Source organism: Vombatus ursinus, unplaced genomic scaffold, assembly GCF_900497805.2.
Source record: "Vombatus ursinus unplaced genomic scaffold, bare-nosed wombat genome assembly UNPS02015202.1, whole genome shotgun sequence".
NCBI classification, from domain to species: domain Eukaryota; kingdom Metazoa; phylum Chordata; class Mammalia; order Diprotodontia; family Vombatidae; genus Vombatus; species Vombatus ursinus.
In genome coordinates, this window is record NW_020954980.1 from 246739 (window position 1) to 260576 (window position 13838).

General features: G+C 45.3%; 1 protein-coding gene across 1 annotated transcript in view; it reads left to right on the forward strand.

Moving 5' to 3' along the window:
* Nucleotides 1-214: 214 nt before the first annotated feature.
* Nucleotides 215-13838, forward strand: part of LOC114031650 (tyrosine-protein phosphatase non-receptor type 5) — a 105276-nt gene continuing 91652 nt past the window's right edge. Inside the window, exon 1 of the mRNA XM_027846786.1 lies at nt 215-283. The gene's annotated coding sequence lies outside the window, so the exon portion shown is untranslated. The remainder of the gene's footprint in view (nt 284-13838) is intronic.

Consider the following 13838-nt stretch of genomic DNA (forward strand, 5'->3'; position numbering starts at 1 on the left):
CTGTGCGGAGGGGCTGGGGAGCGCGCACGGACACCAGGACCCCCGGAGAGACAAACGGACACACGCAGACGCACACAGCTACACACGCACAGCCGGTCGGATCCTGTCACACACCCCAGCTCTCTCTCTTTCTGTGTGTGTGTCTCTCACACACACACACACTCACTCACACGCACACACACACACACACACACACACAGAGATGCGCACACGCACACACCCCCACTCTCCCTCCCTCCCTCCTTCCCTCTGCGCCTGGAGCCCCGCTCGCTAGCTCTGTCCGGTGAGTGCAGCGCTTCCCTCTGCGCCTTTGTGTCTGGAGCTTGGGGGCGGCGGCGGAGGAGCCTTGTGGAGAGGAGGAGAAGGGAGGCGATGGGAGGGGCTGGGGCGCGGGCTGGGGCTGGGGCTGGGCTGAAACTGTAGGGGACTGGACGCCAGAGCCCGTCCCGAGGGGCCTCTCTTTTCTGCCCTGGGGCGATGCCAGGAGAGAAAAGGAGAAGAGGACACTCCTTTGGTCCCCCTTCCTCTATTCCGGCCTCGCCCTCGGTGATTGCCCGACCCGGGGCCAAACGAGAGAGTCTTAGGCTGTGGGGGAGGGAGTAGAGGGACTGGGTTAGGGACTGAGCTCGGAACCCGGGCGCGCCTGCGGCTCTCCCTCCCCTGAAGCCGGAGCGCGGGGGCGGCCCGGCTGGGCAGTCCTAGCTGAGCTCCTAGCCCCGGGGGAGTCAGCTGCTCGGTGAAAGCAAGGAGGGGCCAAAAGAGACCAGACGGGACAGGAAAGCGCGTACTCCCTCGACACACATGCTGGGGGTTGGGGGTGGGGGACACGGAACGGAGACCTCCGAGGCATCAGGAGCCTAGGTAGAGGGGGAGGGAGAAAGGGGGTGGATTTCGGGGTCTTGAGGGCCCCAGGTGTTTCCCAAGAAATGGTATCAGAGTGCCCAGCCAAGTGGGAGGGGGGCAGTCTGGATGGCAGGGCACCCAGTGGGGAAGTAGGGATCGCTTTTGCGGGGGAGTCTTTTCAGGCTGCGGGATGTGGGGCTCTCCTAGATAGCTGTGAAGATGAGTGCGTGAGCAGCTGCTTCTCCCCACTGAGCACGCGTGGAGTGTCCCCTCGATTGGGCTGTTGGCAGGGACTGTCCTGTTTCCCCACGGATGTGCCCTCCCCCATTCTCCCACCCCATCCTGGCCCAGACTTGTCTGTCCTGAGCCCAGCCTGGCTCCTTTTGGGTCCCTGGTGTTTTCCAGGCTAAGCTGCCTACCAGCTAGAAGTTATATTTCCAGCATTTGCCTCGCTTCAGCTCCTGCTGTCATTCAAGCTCTCAGTCACCCAGGAAAGCTTCAGGGCTGATTGTTCAGCGATCACTGGGGAGGTGGCCTGGCCACAGCCAAGACAAGAATTGTCACCTGGAGTCAGATCCTTGGTCCTCCCAGCCCGGTGTCCTGGGAAGGACTGCAGCCTGTGTCTATGAGGATGGAAGGGAAGGGGAAGTGGAAGGAGGAGGGAAGGTTCAAGATTAGAGCTGGCCTCCCTAAAGGTAGTTCATAGCTTAGGGACCCATTCCCAAAGCTTCCTGGTTGTTGGGGTTTTTTTTAATAGGTAGAACTATACAGAGATGAAAAGGATATTTGATCAAACCCCTAATTTTATTACATTTGAAGAATCCCATGTCCCAAAAGGTCAAGTGATTTTGCCCAAGGTCATAGCAGCAAATAAGTATTTGAACTTAGGATAGAACATGATAATTGGAAAGGAATTTCGAGGCCATCTAATCCAGTTTATACCTGTACAGGAATTTATACCATTCTCAACAAGCTACCCATTAATAACTATTAGATTTGGCAATAAGATCATTGGAAACTTTAGAGAGAATAGTTTCAGTTGAATGGTAAGGTCAGAAGCCAAACTGCAGAGGGTTTAAAACCTGTGAGAAAAGAGGAAATGGACACACCAATTATCCATGGCTTTTTTCTTAATTATTTTTTATTTATTTTTTTTTTTTTAGGCAATTGGGGTTAAATGATTTGCCCAGGGTCACACAGCTAGTAAGTGTCAAGTATTTGGTCTGAGGCCGGATTTGAACTCAAGTACTCCTGATTTCAGGGCCGGTGCTCTCTCCACTGTGCCACCTAGCTTCCCCATCCATGGCTTTTTTCAAGTTTAGCTGATAAGGGGAAGGGAGATATAGGATGATAGTTGGGAGGCATGATAGAATCCAGTAAGGGTTTTTTAAATATGGAGGAGACATAGTCATGTTTGTAGGCAGTAGGGATAGAGCCAGTATAGAGAAATGAAGATTGGAGAGATATTAGGGGTTATGATGGTGGGAACACTCTTCTGGAGAAAATAGGAGGGGATGGTATCATGAGTATACATAGAGGGGCAGCTAGGTGGCACAGGGGATAGAGCACTGGTCCTGAAGTCAGGAAGACCTGAGTTCAAATCCGACCTCAGACCAAACACTTGACACTAGTTGTGTGACCCTGGACAAGTCACTTAACCTCAATTGCCTTAAAAAAAAAAAAAGAGTACACATAGAAAAGTTGGCCTTAGCAATCAAAGGGCCACTTTATCATAAGACATTGGAGTGAAGGATAAGATAGTAGACCATGATGTCAGAGGTATGTGAGATGAGAAGAGGAGAGGAGGGAGCGCTCAGAAAATGACCTCAATTTTATCAGTGAAATATGAGGTGAAACCTTCAGCAGAAAATGTGGGAGGTTGAAGTGGCATGGGACACTTGAGAAGAAAGGATTAGATTTAGAACCACTGTGGTGAGTGGAATAAGAGATCAGTTAGAAGTAGTAGATTGCCTTGCTGTAGTGAGGGCCCAATTAAGATTAACTTGCATAAATTTATAGCGGCCTTAGTCAGAAGTTTCCTGATTTCCTTCAGTACCATTCCATAGAAAAAAAGGAGGCAGATGGGAGTAATCTAGTTGGGATTTGGCACGGTGGAATCCATAATACAACAAGAGAGCAAGGGATTCAGTAGTATAGCATAATGTAGTATTGAACTCTTTCACCAAGAGGTCAAGATTGGGAAGATAGGACATGGTAACAAAAGTCAGGGTGAGAGCCTAGTATATTACTGAAAGATGGAGGGATTGGAGGTAAGGATGAAAACTAGGTTTAGAAGAATGAGGCATAAGGAAAGATGGAAAGATAAAAGATCACGGTCAGAGAAAATAAATGTAGAATCCTTGAACATGGAAGTGCAGCACTTGGGGGTGATGGCAGGATCGAGGATATGGCCATCCCTGTGTGTAGCTGAAGTGAGGAGGAGGAGGAGGAGGAAGAGGTCATGGGAGTCCAATAGACTGAGGAGCTGGGAAGTTAGCAGATTTGAGGTAAGATCAACATGTATATTGAAGTCTCCTAGAATGAGGGAAGGAGCTGGGGTTGAGAAGAAGACTGATCTAGGCACTGAACTCATTGAGAAAAAAGGGAAAATATTCCCAGAATTGGTGGATAACAGCTGCCAGAATCTGGATTGGATGATAAATTTGGATTGAATGACCCTTAAAGGAGGAGAGGTTACTGAGTAATAGTGCTAAAGGGAGAGTCTGGAGGTGGTAATGGGGAACAAAGAGTATTCCAACTCATAAATACAGGATTATATTAGGGAAAGCATATGATCTTTAAAAAGTCACTCTAAACCTCAGTTTTCTTGTCAGTAAAATGAGAGGATTTGATTCAACTTCTAATGTCCTTCCTAGCTCTAAAAGTCTAAGACAGTGATTTTAACCTCATCCAGCATCAGACTATTTAGAGACCCTAGGCTAAGGCATATTATCCAGCCCTTTGTTTCCCTATTTAAATGAATATCCCTAGTTTAAACCTGTGGATGTAATAAGTGTAAAATATATTTGTGATTTGAGTTGGTGATCACTAATCTAAGGTTTCCTAATCCATGGTTGTCTCTAATCCTTTTAATATGGAAGGGAAGATAACCACTATCTTCCCTTCAGTGTTCAATATGATGCTGAATATGCTACTGAAGAATAGATATGGCCCTGAATATCCACTGTTCCGAAACCTCTTTCTTTCTCTCTGTCTCTGTCTCTATCTCTACCTCTGTCTCTGACTGTCTCTCCCCTCCTCCTCATGTCCCCTTTCCCCTCTCCCTATCTCCCTCTTCTTTCACTTCCTCTCCCCCACTCACCCTGTCTCCTCTCTTTTTCTTTTATTTTTCCTTCCTCTTCTCCCCTCCCGTCTCCCTCTCCTTCCTTACCCTCTCGCCTTTTTTCTTCTCCCTTTCCCTTCTCTCCCTTTTCTTTTCTCCTCTCATCTGCTCCCTTCCTCCTCCTTTCTTCCCTCCCCTTTTCTTTCCTCCACTCCCTCCTCCTCTCTCTTTCCTCTTACCTCTCCACTGCTTCTTTTTACCTTCTCTTCCCTTTCCTCTTCTTTCTCCCTCTCAACTCACTTTCCCTTCCCTTCTTCTTTCCTTTCTTTTCTCTTTCTTTTCCCTTCTTCTTTTCTTTATGCATCTCTTCTTCTCCCTGTCCCTATTCCCTTCTATTCCTCTTCTCCATTTCTCTTTCTCCTTTCCTTTTCTCTTTCTTTCTTTCCTTCTCCCCTTTCCTTCTGCCTCCCCTTCTTCCTCCCTTCCTGTCTTCTTTCTCCTTCCTATTCTCCCTCTACCTTACCTTCTCTTATCTCTCTCCATCTATCTCCATTCACCTCTCCTACTCCTCTCTCTTTTCTTTCTCTCTTCTTCTCTCTCATTCTCCTCCTCTCTTCCTTTCCATTTCTTTCCCCTTATCCTTTACCTCTCTTCTCCCTCTCCTTCTGCCCCTCCTTTTCCTTCTCCCCCTCTCTTTCCTTTCCTCTTTCTTTCTCTGTTCTCTCTCTCTTCTCTCCTCTTTCCCCTTCCCTTCTCACTTTCTGTCTCTCTCATTCCCCTATCTCCTCCAGTCCTCTCTTCTGACCTCTTCTCCTTCTTCCTATTCTTCCCCCTCCTTCCCTTCCCTACCTCTCCTTCTGACTTCCCTTCTCCCTCTCCCCCTTTCCCCTTTCTTCTCACTCTCTTCTCTCCCTTCTCTTTCTTTCTCCTTTCTTCTTTCATCTCCCCATCTCCCTCCCCTTCTCATCTCCATTCCTCTGTCTTCCACTTTCATGTCCTCTCCCCTTCCTTTCTCTTTCTTCCCCCCTCCTCTTTCTTTCTCCCTTCTCTCTTTTCCCCTTCCCTTCTTTCCCCTTCCCTCCCTCCTTACTCTCTCTCACCCTACCCCTCTCTTTTTTTCTTCTACTTTATCTCTCCCTATTCTCTTTCCTTCTACTTTTCCCTTTCTCCCATCTCTTCCCTTTCTCCCTCCTCTACTTTTCCCTTCTCTTTCCTTCTTCTTTCACTCTACCTCCTTTCTCTGTCTCTCCCCTCTACTCACTTTCTCTCAATTTGTCCCTTCCTTTTATCTCATCCTTTCTTTCTCTCCCTTCTTTTCCCCTTTCTCTCCATTTTCCCTTCCCTTCTTTCCCTCTCCCATTCCTATGGACTCTCCCTCTCCCATTCCTACGGACTCTCCCTCTCTTCCTGAGGTGAAGCATGTCTATTACTCATCTTTCACCTTCATCCTTTATAGAATCACTCTCCTAGAACCAACCCAGCCAGGTCTAATTTTAAGGCCCCAGAAGGTCTCTCATAGCCCCAAATACCTCCTTGTTCATTCCTTTGGTTTAAGAATTTTTTTTACAGATGTCCCTGAGGAGAAGAACCTTTCCTGCCTTTTCATTCACTCAATTACACAAGCCACTCATTCGATCTGATACTTTTCTAGAACCCAGATCTGTTAGAGGGAGGAGGGAAAACTTAAAATCCCGCAAGAGGGCAAGGAAAAGAAATCCTAGGAACTCTGACGTATACCCACTTTACAATTTTGCCAAACGCCAGCCCTCATTCCATTCCCCTGTCCACCCCCCACCAAATTAGACCTTTACGCCATCGTGCGACGTGTTGACCTGGTGCCTTCTGTGGCCTTTGCTGCCTCCCCTGCATCTATATGACTTTGTTCAGTGGCTGGAAATCACCCTGGTCCCCCCAGCTTTCTCTGTTCATTGTTCATGTGTCACTTTATGAGGCATGAAGTAATCATTCCATTCCTGGGAATCCAAAGTACATGTAACCCAAAAAGTACAAAATCACACTCACAGACGCACAAGCACTTCTGAGCTTACAATTCAACAAAAATTTATATGCATCTACTCTATACAGAGCATTATATTAGGAGTTGAAGGTGATACAACATGTAAATATGGCTTTATCCTTGCCCTCAGGGAGCAGATACACGGAGATTTGTGCACACTTAAACATGCAAATATACACATACATTCATATCTCTACGTCTGTCTATACATATGTATGTATAAACACACACACAGTGACTTTTATAAATGCAAATACCTTGAAAACCTCAGTAACTACAAGAATGGATATAAAAACTGCAATGACAAAAATTCCAAAAGGAAGGCAAATTCTTTAGAAGCCTTTGTGTTCACTGAGATGGGGATGTGTAGGAGGGACAATCTGAACCGAATGGTCCTGTAATATCTAAAGATCCCTGGTCCCAAAAGTTTCATCAGCTGATGTGGTTGCATTTAAAGGCTTCTAGCATTAACTCACTGTGTTACAGAGAGGGGGTAGAGGAGGGAGGGGAGTATAATAAGCATTAGACTGGATTTGAATTCCAAGATCGGGGAGAGAAAGAGACAGAGACAGACAGGTAGATAAGAAGAAGAAGGAAGAGGGGGAAAAGGGGAAGAAAGGGGAGGAGGAGGAGGAGAAGGAAAAGAAGAGGGAGAGGAGGGGGAGGAGGAAGAGGAGAGGAGAGAGCATTAATTAAGCTGTCATTTTGTGGCAGGCAAAGGCAGCCTGCCTACTCAGTGTATTGAGTCCTAGGCTGGAGTCAGGAAAATCTGAGGTCAAATCCAGCCTCAGACACTTACTAGCTCTGGGATCCTGGGCAAATCACTTAGCCTCTATTTGCCTTAATCCATTGGAGAAATAGAAAACCACTCCAATATGTTTGCCAAAAAAAAAGCCCATAATGGGGTCACAAAGAGTCAGGCATGAACAACATGACAGGTACTATGCTAAGGGGCTAGGGACACAAACACAAGGGAACAGTCCAGTCCCTGTCCTCAGGTAGCTTACATTCCAGCGGGAGAATACAACACATGTAGGTGAGCTCGAAAGTGGCAGAAGGAAAGGGTAGCACCACTGAAGACAAAAAGAAGGAAGAAGTCCAGATATGAACACGACTGGGATCCTTCTCTAAATGGTCACACTGGAGAGTGAGTCTCTAGTAAGGAAGGCAGTGCTTCAGGGCAGAGGTTTTTCCAGGATGGCTAGACAGCAGGTGAGTAAATCATTTGCTTTCTCTGGGCCTTAGTTTCCCCTTCTATAAAATTAGATTGGACTAGATGATTTCCAAGTTCCTCTCAGATATTCTAGAGTTCTGGACTAGACCTGAACCTGAATCCTTCTTCAGGCACTTACTAGTTGTGTGGTCCTGGACAGGTCACTTAACCTCTGCCAGTCTCTTTTCTCATCTGTAAAATGTGATAATAATAGCACCTTCCTCAAAGTGTTGTTGTGAGAATCGAGTGAAATAATATATGTAAAGTGCTTTACAAAACTTAAAGCACTATTGAAAAGTTAACTGTTAGTATTATTACTGCCATCCCAGAAGTCAGGAATCATGTCTTTACATTGTTGTATATAGTCTCCAGGCCAGCATCTTCTGTACTCAGTGCAGAATCCAAATGCATGGTGTGAGGAAGAAGCTATAGCAGCAGGATGCCCCATTATTGGAAGAATCTGGGGAGCTGGGGGCACTTCATCCAGGTTTGGGGCATTATCCTCTGAAAGAAACATATCGATTATTTCTTTTGGTCTCCTTTCAGCTAGTGTTTTGACCGGACAAGATTAGTCCCCATTCCCAGTTTTCCTTTGGCCTTTTCCCATCCCTGAGATGTGTTAGTAACACATCTGTCACTGGTGTCCAATCTTTATATTCCCCTGACGGCTGGAGTTTTCCAATCAAATTTGATTCAAAAGACATGAGTAAATGTGTCCATGCCTGTGGCCTGGAGAGTGTGGGTGGCATGTGCCCGCTGTGGTGAGAGCTGTTTACCTTAAATGGAGCCAGTGAAAGGGACTGAAGACCTACAGATGCAGACAGCTGCATAAAAGCAAGAATCTTGTTCAAGAAAAGGCAGGGGGCTGCTTAGAGCTCCCAGGGAAAAGTGTCAGTGAGATGGGACAGTACCCTGAAGAACCAAACACAGAGCTAAACAAAGTAGGAAAGCAAGAGGGTCGGATTTCCCAAGTTTTGCTCTAGAAGGTTTGCTTCTAGAACAGAGGTTTGTTCAGAAAGGCATTCTGGAACACTGTGAAACCAGCATAGCCAAAGGTAATTCTACCGATGCAAGTGATGGAATTCTGGAATAAAGGAGCTTGGAGGTATTAGGCGGGAGAGATTTTGGAGACAAGATTTACCTATCTATCCTAAAGTGTTGTTTTGGAGGGAGGAAATTCCTTTGAAATTAAGTGTGTGTGTGTGTGTGTGTAGATATAGATATGTTTCATCATTTCTGGGAAGGAAAAAATTCTGACTTCAGCAACAATCATTTTTAAGACATCCTCGAGACGAAGTACTGTGGATGACTGGACCAAGTATGAAGGTTAGTAGAGGGGGGAAGGAAAAGAAACAGAGAAAAAAATGTGTCATCTGTGCCCAGATGGTAGCTGATCCCATGGAAAGAGTATGACACAACCCAAGATTCTAGGCTAGAGTAGAGACCCAGGAAGGGCCAGCCTGGCCTGAGAGGCCTCCAAGTCACTGACCAATAGTTTCTAAAGGAGATGCTAAAGAAAGAGGGACTCATAGAAGGAAGGGGCTTGGGAAGGCCAGCAGTAAGCGATAATCCATCACACCAAAAATTGCAGAGATTGAGAAAAGAATGGCTAGCAGTAATGGTTAAGCACCTAGTGGAATGCCTAGCATAAAAGGAGAGACCACTGGCAGCATCCCCAAAAGTAGCTCCTGAGACGTGAAGGTTCCAAAAAGGAGGTGGCTGTAAGGTAATGCAGACTGGGGCACCTCCAGGGTCTGGGAAATGATGTGGTAGGAAGGAGGGGTGGGTTGGGAGAAGGGAGCATGAAACAGTAACTGGAAATACCAATATATCCAACCTCAATTTCTGGAAAATTGGTATGGTTAGGGGAAAATGTTTGTGAATAAGAGAAGGCCCTAGAGAGGGAACTGTCAGTACTTTTAGTAGGTGTTAATTCAGATGTTCTAGTTTAAACCTGTAGAGTTCTCCTCTACTCCCTGAGTCTAAAAGGACAATGACCATCATCAACCATTTAGCAACCATTAAGCACCTACTATATACCAGGCATTGTGCTAGACGCTGAGACTACAAAGACAAAAATGAAACAGTGAGATGGAACTGTACTTTGCAAAACCAAACATATTGGAGTAAGACAAAGTAGGAAAGCAAGAGGGTCGGATTTCCTAAGTTTTGCTCTAGAAGGAAAACTCCTGCCCTCAAGAAGTTTACATTCTAAGTGTATGCAAAATATATACATGTACCTCCACTCACTTTTGGTTCAGTTCAACAATCATTTATTAAGTGCCTACTGCGTACAAGACAGTGAGGATACAATGGAAAACAACATTTGCAGAATCTAGTATGGGGGCAGCTAGGTGGCGCAGTGGATAGAGCACTGGCCCTGAAGTCAGGAGGACCTGAGTTCAAATCATGCCTCAGACCAAACACTTGACATGTACTACCTGTGTGACCTTGGGCAAGTCACTTAACCCCGATTACCTCACTAAAAAAAAAATAAACTAAACTAAACCAAAAAAAAAAGAATCTAGTATGAAGATACAGTACTTACATGAGTAACTAATGCATATTAAAAAGAGATTAGTTTATAGAAGGGGTAGCAAGAGAACCAGAATAGAATGAGAGTCAAGGAGGGAAGGCTCTACCTGTAATAATCGGGTAAGGCGGCTTTGAAAGAAGGGAAGGCCATTAGGAGATGGAAGTGGTGTGGAAATATGTTAACGTGTTTGTACATGTGTAACCTATATCAGACTGCTTGCTGTCTTGGGGAGGGGGCAGGGAAGGGAGGGAGGGAGAAAAATTTGGAACTCAGAATTTTACAAAAATGAATGTTGAAAACTATCCTTACATGTAATTAGAAAAAAATAAAATACTATTAAGGAAGAGATGGCAGTGAGGAGAGGGGACTGGTAGGAGGAAGTTTGTTCTATTCATGGGGAATGACAGTGACAAAGGAAACAGAGGATATGATGAGATTGGGAGACCCTGAGTTGTTTGGCTGGAATATCCAGTGTGTGAAGGGGAGTATTACAGATTAAGAGTGGAAAGTCATAGACTACTTGGCCACTCCTAAATCCCTCCCATAGTCTCTCTGTATATAAGGTCCATCTTGTCTCCATTAAGATGCTTAGATTCTTAAAATCTAGCCACTGCTCATTCATGTTCAGACTCCTTAAGAGTCTGCCCAATATCTTGGTTCTAATAAACCTTGTCTTTGGCTGGAAAAGAAAGAAAAAGAGTGGAAAGACAGGTTGGAGGTAAATTGTGGAAGACCTTGAATGTCAGCCCATGGAGTTTGCATTTTCCTTGATAGGCAATGGAGAGCAAATGAATATTTTTGAATATTCAACAGGGGAGTGATGTGGTCAGGCCTATGCACTAGGAAGATTACATTGTGATATATAGAGTGGAACAGGGAGTGAGTGGGAGTGGAAAGACTTGATAGGAGGCTGGGGCAGTAGTCCACATGGGTCCATCCTATGTTAGGAGCCATAAGAATAGAGAGGGAAGGACAGATGTGAGAAAGATGTTTGCAGACAGACCCAACTAGCACAGACACCTCCTGGAACAGGCATCAGGATAGTCAGAGTGCCGGATTAACCATCAGAAGTCCTAAAGAGAGAGCGGAGGTGGATGGAATGATCAGTGTCAGACCTTGGGTTTTCAGAAAAGGCTTCAGGAATGAGGTGGGTTTTTAAGAGGGGCTTTGAGGGAAAAGAGGACCAGATTGGGCACCGGGGTAAAAACAAGGCATTCAGAACTGGAGAAATGATTCATATGAATGTACCGTGTCAGGAAGCAGAACCATGAGGCACAGAGTGCTGAGGAGGGAAGGAAATTAACTTGTCATGGGGCTTAGAAGTTAGTCAGGACTTGGCTTCCATCCCTGTATCAGATTTCTGTGTACCTTTCCCTGAGAGTAATCTGTTCAATGACATCTCTCACATGAGGACAACTAAATCACCTTCAGGGACTACATAAATATGATAACTCATATATAAATGTGACAAGTCATATATAAATGTGAGTTGCTGTTGTTGTTGTTACACCTTAGCACATTTTTGCTCCAAATGAATTTTTTCTGGTATCTCACACACTATCAAGACCTAGCAAATTTTGTGTGCTCAGTGAATGGTAAAGATCTCCAAGCACCCACTGAGCTCCCATGCCCATCCAATGTGTTGGGATCAAAGAGAATGAATCTCAAGGCACATTTAGCAAGTGTGCTTTAAACATCTCCTATGAACTTGTGCTAGGCTAAGCGCTATAGGAATACAAGGGAAGACTTGGCTGCTGCCTAGAGGAGCTGACAATTTCCTTGGGGATGCAGAATTTAACAGAGATGAAAAAACTCAAGAATGCCGCGTGACAAAACGAGCTTGATGATTAGATGGGATTTATCTGTGGAAAAAGAAAGGCAGGGTCCTCTGTTGGGGAGTGAAGGAGCTGGTGGACAGGGCTCGAGGAAAGCAGAGAAGGTATAACGAGTCAAAGAGAGACTCCAGGAGCTCCGAAGAGCGAGAGCAATCACTGGGGCCTGGGGTCATTGGAGAAGGCATCATGGAGGAGGTGAGGGTCAAGCTGGGCCCAAAGAAAAAGCAGGGAGGGAAGAATGGGAAGGGCATTCCAAGTGTGGGGAACTTTGTAAGCAAAGGCACAGAAGTGGGAATGAGCCCAAAATATTTAGGTCAAGGCCACATTTGGCCTCGAGGTCACAGGTTCCCCACCTCTGGTCTAGACTCAGGAACTTGGGAGAGGGAGGAGAGACAGTATAGTATCTCTTACCCAGAGAAACTTTCATTTATTCATTATTATAAGTTCCTAAAGCTCCTTACAGAGCCCAAGTTAATAGGAAACAACTTATTAGTTAGTTATATTCCCAGTGGTACCAACAGAAGTAGTTTCCTTTACGCTGAATTGAATAGAATAGAAAAACTGAAGTGAAAATGTGGAACACAATCACTAACCAAGGCACCTAGAGCTTCCAGCCAGTGGAAGCCTCATAGCTTTGGCCTATGCCAAAGGGAACTCACATCCATCAGAGCTCCCAAGTCTAATGGAGTTAGAAACACAGAAGACCTTGCTTTGAAGGCATTTGCATTCATTACAAATCCTGACCAGACCCAATGAGGTTAGTCCTAAACCTCAGGGCACCAAAAACACTAGAAGGCCTGTCATTCTAGGCACTCAGAGATGAGGGAGAGTGGAGTGCTTGTGCAACAGACAGGATATCTTCTTAAAGTTGCCCCATCCTCTGCCATCATGGGATGGGGTTTTGGGTCTGATGAAAGATAGAGATGATAAGAGTACGCACTTAGCTTGCAAAAGGTAGCAGGAACATTGCCCACATCCCCTACTTTAGAGGCAGCATGGTATAGTATCAAGGTCCACCACACTCCCGAGTGCAACCTGAACCAGATTAAAATGTAATTGGGAAATATTTAACAAAATAAATAAAAATACAATAAAACATAGATAATGTTAGTATTTGGTTTTCTAAGTCAACATGCAGCCTGCCAGGATGCTTATGTTCAGCTTAGTTGCCCCTGTTTCTATTTGAGTTTGACACAACTGGTATAATGGACTTGGAATCAAGAAGAACTGAGTTCAGATCCTACTTCAGATACTTACTAGCTTTGTGACCTTGGTCACATCATTTAACCACTCTGTGCCTCAGTTTCCTTATCTGTAAAATAAAGGGTTGGATTCAATGGCCCTGAAGGTCCCTTTCAGCTCTAAACCTATGATTCTCTGATGCCAGCTCTAAGTTCAGTCCAGCATAGCATACCTGAACAACAAGTATTTATGTAGTAGCCCAGGTGCCCTGTGAGAATTTCCTGTTGCCTCCACTGGTTACCTAAACCCTCAGCTCCCCAGGGTTTGGAATGGTCAGCCAGAGAAGATGGATGACACTAATACACTGGGTGGGCATGGAAGGGATGGGGTGCTTGGGGATCTTTAATATTTACTAGTTATACCTTCTCTGCTTTCCTTGAGCCCTGTCCACCAGCTCCTTCACTCCCCAACAGAGGACCTTGCCTTTCTTTTTCCACAGATAAAACTAAAACCATCTGCAGTGAGCTTTCTCAGCTTCCCTCTTCCGCATTTCAAAACTTTCTCAGTCATTTCATGTTCTCTCCTTTTTTTTCCGAAGTTTGAACAAAAGGTGGCCCTTATTTACAGCCCCATTCCCCATCAGTCTCCCCTGGGAGCTGCTTGCCTTCTCAAAATATTCCTTCTCATCTTAAATCTCTTTGTATATTTTGGCTCCTTTCTCTATTTTCTACAAGCATTCTCACATCTCCCCCACCCTAACCAAAAAAACCCCAAAACTTCATTTGACCCAGACATGTTCTCAGGCTTTGGTTCTTTATCTTTCTTTATCTCTCTTCCTTCCCAATTAGCCAAATTCCCCAAAAGAGCTGTCCATACTAACGGCCTCTAGCTCCTCACTTCTCACTTGTCTTTCACCTATGACAAGATGG